This window comes from Maylandia zebra, linkage group LG18 (genome assembly GCF_041146795.1).
Source record: "Maylandia zebra isolate NMK-2024a linkage group LG18, Mzebra_GT3a, whole genome shotgun sequence".
NCBI lineage: Eukaryota > Metazoa > Chordata > Actinopteri > Cichliformes > Cichlidae > Maylandia > Maylandia zebra.
Window position 1 is genome coordinate 22,701,955 of NC_135184.1, and position 7,821 is coordinate 22,709,775.

Sequence of the window (7,821 nt, forward strand, 5' to 3'; positions counted from 1 at the left end):
GCAGCGGAGAAATGGGAGAAGGGAAGAAGTAACAGAAGGATGAGGCACGAGATTAGAGGTGGAAAGGGGCAGAGAAGGAAGCGACAGACAAGAGTAGAGAGAAAAAGGGCAAAAGGTCTGAAAAACAGTGGTCATTAGCAGGCAGAACAGTAGCCCCGAGAAAGGCACACATGTAAACACACAGGGGCTTCTCAGTAGGCCAAGCACATAGTCTTGATAGTGCATCATAATTAATATTTCATAGGCTGTCTCCTGCAGGTGAAAGAAAAAGAAGACTCGATGGAGAGATGAAAATAAGAAAAGAAAAAGAAGAGACAAACAAATTCAAATTGTGTAAATATGTAAATTTCTATGTGCTAACATGCACTACATGTGATTATGTGTACATATCAGAGTGCTTGTGAATAATCTGCAGGATTCACTTCAAGTATTGCTTCTTTTGCTTTTTTAAATAAAGATGGCATTTCCCAAAACTGCTGAAATTAGTCATATAAAGGATTAAATGCATTGTTTTTTGGGTGAAATCTTCTTGAAGTATGAAATCAAATGCTGACTGACATTATCCAGCAGGACAGCAACACAGTCACTATTTTTTTTACCTCTATTATTATGCAACGTCTTTAGTGCAGGCATTTTGTAGCATTCATTCAGTCAAGTGGAAAACAGCGGTGTAAATAAGCATATAATGAAAAACAAGTTGGCCATGCAGCCCCTTAAGGGTCGGGCCTTTCCTTCTGCTGAGTTTTAAGCCTTTGTTTTAAGCGTATTGTCTGCTGCAGTTCCCCAGCAGCCACTTTCCTCCACCTCCATGAAAGACTGACACGGTAGAAACTGCCTGAGTTGCACAAAATCTCTGGGGTTGCTGAGATCAGTGGGTTCCTTTGAGCTTTCCTCCATTTCGAGAAGCACAACAACCAGACAGGGAGGGGATCCCAGATTACCATAGCATTAATAAAACAAACTGTAATCTGAAACAAGAGCAAAAACAAAAGGCTGTATCCTTGTTTTCCCCCAGGAAGACTCTCTGCGACTGTGTGTGCGCCGTTTGTCATGTACACACAAGCTTACCCAACGACACGCGTTTGCAGACGCACATACACATGCATAGTGGGATGCACCCATGCTTGTAATGGCATTGTTCCTCAGAAAGGTTAATTCATCACAGTTCAGCATGCTGTGATGGAGAGAGGGAGGAAAAGAGGTGAAGGAAAGGGCAGAAAAAATGCCCCAAGGAAGTACAGGAATATATACGTTGGGAAGGAAATATATACAGTGCACTATTTGGAAATAAGGTGAAAATAAGGGATAAAGAACACGGAAAGGCAAAACAATACATATAATACAATATATATCACTGGATCACTGCTACACGCCATACAAGCAGGGGTACAAAGCTGTCTCACTCCCGGCTTTTGGGAAGTCTGACCACAATGCCATCTTCCTCATCCCCCAGTATAAACAAAGCATACGGAGGGAAGACGTGACCACGAGAGAGGTAAAACGGTGGACTGCCCAATCAGAAGCTACGCTACACACACATTTCGAGGAGCGTGTCAGGCTACATTTCACTGTGTGTTATACTTGTATAACTATGCATGTGACAAATAAAGAACCTTGAACCTATAGAATGGGATTAGACACATTTTTTATATTCAAGACAACAAAGAACAGAGCACACAAGATGTGATCAGAATCAAGTTATGTTTTCTGGTACTCAAATATCCATTATTAAGAATAGATATAGGAATGCATTGCCATGGTGAAACAGCACTGTTTGAGTGAAGACTTTCTGAAGAACTGAAGAGTCGCCCACCTCCACCCCCACGCCAGCGTACCTTGTACAATCACGGATCTGCAAGTGCACCCACTAAAAAAAAAAAAAATCTCATTTTTAAGTTTTAGTCCATTTTTCCCTTCCAGATAATCTCTTTGGGCACTTCTGCAATGGTTCCAGCAAAGCTGCTATTTTTAGATCGCTCCCTGGATGTCTCATTCGGACCACTTGTGCTTTTGCGACTATGACGCCTCCTGGATTTCATACAGAGTCGAAACAGTGACCTTTCAAAGGTCGCTGAGAGAGAAATCTGGTGAGCAGGGCAGAGTGGGGCTGATGAGAGAAAACTGTGTTGGTGTGTCTAAAAAACATGTGCAATGTGGCCACCACCACGGGGTTAGGTGGTGCGTGCCACCTCTTCACCAGTGATGATCCTTGACGTACACTCAACAAAAATATAAACGCAACACCTTTGTTACTGCTCCCATTCCCCATGGGATGGACGTAGAGACCTAAAATTCATTCCAGATACACAATATAACCATCCCTCCCAAACAGTGGTCACAAATCAGTCCAAATGTGTGGTAGTGGGCACATCTGCTATATTGAGATAATCCATCCCACCTCACAGGTGTGCCACATCAGGATGCTGATCTGACATCATGAGTAGTGCACAGGTGTACCTCAGACTGCCCACAACAAAAGGCCACCCTGGAATGTGCAGTTTTGTCTCACAGCAAAATGCCACAGATGCCACAAGCAATGAGGGAGCGTGCAATTGGCATGCTGACAGCAGGAATGTCAACCAGATCTGTCGCCCGTGCATTGAATGTTCATTTCTCAACCATAAGCCGTCTCCACAGGCGTTTCAGAGAATATGGCAGCACATTCAACCGGCCTCACAACCGCAGACCTCGTGTAACCACACCAGCCCAGGACCTCCACATCCAGCAGGTTCACCTCCAAGATCGTCTGAGACCAGCCACCCAGACAGCTGCTGGAACAATTGGTTTGCACAACCAAACAATTTCTGCACAAACTGTCAGAAACCGTCTCAGGGACGCTCAACTGCATGCCCGTCGTCGTCATCGGGGTCTTGACCTGACTCCAGCTCGTCGCCGTAACAGACTTGTGTGGGCAAATGCTCACATTCGATGGCGTCTGGCACGTTGGAGAGGTGTGCGCTTCACGGATGAATCATGGTTCACATTGTTCAGGGCAGATGGCAGCTGAGAATGTCCCAGTTCTTGCATGGCCAGCATACTCACCGGACATGTCACCCATTGAGCATGTTCGGGATGTGCTTGACCGGCGTATACGACAGCGTGTACCAGTTCCCATGAATATCCAACAACCTCGCACAGCCATTGAAGTGGAGTGGACCAACATTCCACAGGCCACAATTGACAATCTGATAGACTCCATGCGACGATGTGTTGCACTGCATGAGGCAAATGGTGGTCACACCAGATACTGACCGGTTCTGGGTCCCCAGACCCCCAATAACGCAAAAAACTGCACATTCCAGGGTGGCCTTTTGTTGTGGGCAGTCTGAGGTACACCTGTGCACTACTCATGATGTCAGATCAGCATCCTGATGTGGCACACCTGTGAGGTGGGATGGATTATCTCAATATAGCAGATGTGCCCACTACCACACATTTGGACTGATTTGTGACCACTGTTTGGGAGGGATGGTTATATTGTGTATCTGGAATGAATTTTAGGTCTCTACGTCCATCCCATGGGGAATTGGAGCAGTAACAAAGGTGTTGCGTTTATATTTTTGTTGAGTGTATAATAAGGTCACTATGATGCAGTGAAATCGGAGATGACTATGCACTAAGAGGACTTCCAAGGAGTAATCCAAAAAATAGTGTGGGGGGGGCTGGAAGAGGTCAAGAGGGAAATTATCCATATTTGCATCATTAGGAAAGGTTTTTGGTTTTCTATGGGCTGTGTAACAGAACGTTATTATCCTACTTTGTGCCTGCCTTCTTTTGAATCATATCATAGTAGGTGGCTTTTTTGTAAGCAGTGCATAATGACTCGAAATATAGTGATTTGCAAAAATCGCTTGCGTCATTCTTGGCTGGTTTTAATAAGGTTTATTATCTCTCACAAAATCTGACAACAATAGTTTGAATTAATTTGGTTTCGTAATAAAATTCCTCTCACGTTATACGATCCCACACTTCAGCGATACCTTCCATAAACAAATCGACATATTCATTAAAACATTACTCAAGTTCGTGGCACAACACGTAACATAATTGCACTTGATCAGCCTTGTTGACCTCCTTGCTGATCAGCACAAGCCCTGATCTACCTTGACAATGACACTGCAGAGGGACTCTCCGCAAACAGCTTCTTCCAATTTGCTGTTCAACAGTGAGTCACTAAAATATGAAAAGAGCACAAATAAAGGCATGTATTGCCTTGCCTCAGGAAAATACTTACTTTTCTGTCATAAAGCTGCATCTTAAGCTACACGCCAGAACGCAAAGTGCCTACGGAGACAGAAGGCAACAAATCTTGTGTGGTCCTGTGCATCCTATGTGAGCAGAAGGCAAATGAGTGCGTCTTCATTGTGATTCAGGGCTGTTGTTGTTTTGTGTAGTTTTCTGGGTTCTTCGCTGTGACTGAAGCATATGTCCCAGCTTAATCAAGCTAACAATTTACCTCTGCCCTTCTCGGTAAACATCACAGATAGAGGCCTCCCATACATCAACATACTAGACAATACAACCGTATTAATAATCGCCCATCCATTCTAAACACAGAAGCAGAGGGTCGGTGGCATTTATTTAACAAACTTGGCAGATATTTACTTCGATCACATAGGGGACTGGTGGAAGGCGAGACAGATGGCGTGTCTAATTGTCTGAGCTGGATTCCTTTTCTTAGTTGACTGTGACTTAATTTTATTTAAGATTTGCATGTGTAACAGTCATAAGTGGGTTTTCCAGAGGAACAGGCATGTGACAGAAATGAAAAAATATTCCAAAGAGACCCTGAAAACATGTAAATTACAGAAGCTCAAACCACTGCGTAGCCACCATCTAAGTCTTTGTCTTCCGCTTTAAAATGGAAATGATGTGCAAATGGGTTTCTGCAAAGTGAATACAACCAATTGGTTTCCAAACAATTGCAGCCTCCTTTCCATTTTTTCTCTCAATTTCTGCTTTTTCTTTTTCTCTTTCTTTCCCTTCTCCGTTTGTCTTTGTGGGTGAGGCGTATGTCCAGCAGACGTTAGATACTCAATGTAGACACATCTCAGTAAGGCATAGCAACCTCTTAGGAGGTATAAATGAATAAAACGGCGTGGAAAACTGGCTTTTCCTTGCGTTGTAAGACACAGAGGAAAAGGGAGAACGAAAAAAAAAGAAAGTGGATGAGCGCAAATGCCAGAAAAATGCGTTGGTCAGGGTGGTGATGGCAGACGGAGAGAGATTTGAGCAGGGGGGATGAGCGCTTGGAAAGGAGGGGGAAATTAATTTAGTCAGGAGTGGGCTGTCAGAAGTGGTAATAATAGCAGGAGGTGAGATGATGATAGCCTGGATGTGGGAGTGCTCACTGTGGCCTGCTATGGCATGCTCCCATGCACAAACACTCCCTGGGACACACACACACGCCCACATATACACGTAGACGAGGTATCTTTGGCTTGAAATATTATAGAACTTACCCAGACAGACTCACACAAGCACACAAATGCACACCTTCAAACGCATTCGCTATATCAGTCCTCACAGATAAGTGAGCCCTGCTGTGATGTCTTTTAGAAAATAGGCTTTTCCACCATTTTACCCATTTCCCAGATGTTATATCTAGTGGCAGATCTAGCAGGCAGCCAGTTTACTTCCAGATGCAGAGGAGCTCACAAAGCCACCGTGGAAGGCTACCTGTGTGTGATGTGCTATGATTAGGAAAGAAGGAGAAGACTGTTACATATGGGTTTTTGCAAAAAATACACCTGAAAGGCTGAAGACAATATGGGTTTTCTTTATTTTCTTCTATTTTCATATGCACTTTACACACGTTTAAACACACAAATAAAGACATAAACCCAAGACTTATGTCGAAGGCACATCTCTCTCTCTCTTCTGCCTACAGTTTTCCACTTCTTTCTTTTTTTTGGTTCAAAAGGATTCGGTGAGTGAAGGATGGCAAGTGAAGATATGGTATCTAGTTTTCCACATCATTAGCACCAGGCATGGTGTGGTGTAATGTTGCGTCTCTAATGCCCACAGCCAGTCGTGTTCACTAATGATGTTGAATCACCACCTCGGGGTGCCTGCTACTCACCCTGGTGATGGCAGTGTCAGTGGTCTGTCATGATGTTTGTCATGGGCACATTTAAGGAGAAACACTTAGGTGGTAATTATTGCACTGTCATTGAAGAGTTATACCATCCATGGACAACACAACTGTCACCAGGCACTCTGTGAACATTTCTCTCCCATTCAGCTATTTAGTTTCATTTTTTTCTATATATTTTTTACTTTTAGGGCTAGTGGATGTTTTCTTTTCTGCTGTATATGTTTTTTGTCAGCCTTTGCAACTCTTGCACTTCTTTTTGTCGTGTCTGTTCTGTTCACCGAAGCTTAACAAGTTTGCTATTATCTTATCTGCCTCTCTCTATGTCTCATTTGACCTCACTCCATTTTCTTTGATGCCTGATGTCTGTATGTTTCTCTGTGTTGTCTGTTTCCTCTATGACTCAGTGCTCTTTAAGAGTTCAGGTGCCTTAAAGCTCTCTGACTAATTCCATTAATTCCTCTATCTATCCTGTCCTGCACTTCAGGTTTCAGGCCATCACCATCCCTGGTTCCAGTCTCATATCACTCTATTTTTATTCCTCTTTTACGAGTAACCATTTCTAAGGCTTGTGAGCACAAGAGGCTTTGAAGTGACAATGGTCCGGGTACTGAGAGTAATCTATATTCCAAAACGCCGCTGTTCAAAGTTGGACTTTCATGCTAGCTGAATAGAGGGCACCTTTTAACTCAGAGCCAGTAAAAGTGTCATAAGTTTTTTTACTTAAATCTCTCATTCCCTTTTTAGCACTCTGAAAAAGTGGATATTAAGCTTTGAAGAAACAGCCTTTTAACAACCTGAGACCTTTCAAGGGTTAACTTTTACAAAATGCAGCAACCTCTGCTATTAATAAGAACATTGCACATTACAACGTACAGGAGGAAGACTTTATATGATTGAAATATTTAAGAGCTAAAGGTGAGGGGACAGAGAAAGAAATAAAAAAGCTGCAGTTTTCACTTTGATTTCCTTTAAGAGCCATTCCCCCAATAACTTGTCCCATGTTTTTATGGAGAAACATACATTTATTGTTTGGGGTTATTGTTTCCTGTAAAATGGGTTTGCTTCCTTTCAGCCTCACAGAATCTTTATTAGTTTTTAAAAGTGGCAATTACCCTTTAAAGGTCAAACAACCAATCAGGCCACTTCCTTTCACTGGCACTTTTTAATGACCTTGCTGTGGCACACATTAATGCCCCAGGAATCTGTAGAACCCCTGTGAGAGATACTTAATGCTGCATTTACATTCAACCTTTGTACTTCCACGTGAACTACACCCTGCACATTTCTTCTTCCATTTCTTTAGTAATAAATCACATATGCGCAGGTGTGGCATAGCTGGTCTACAACATACTACCTGAGACAACATTACTCGACAGTACGGCAAATGAATTTTCTAAATTATAATTGGTGGTAATCTGTTATTATCTTTAATTAGCTGCACAAAAGAACACATTTACCAATTAAACACGAATTTTTTATCATTTAAACACTGAATACTGATACGAAAGACCTGGAACATAAAACCTGACCACACGGTGCAAGTTTTCAGTTTGCTTTTAGAACAAAAGATTGACTTCCTCCTCTTTCCCCTTCTCTTGCTGAGCACCACCTCACACTCACACTGCAATCATAATCAGAGTAAGGGATAGTTGCACACATATACCCATCACAGGTGCCCACACAGATGGGTGAAGGCACATGCATAGACTGAGGAAAGTGTGCTC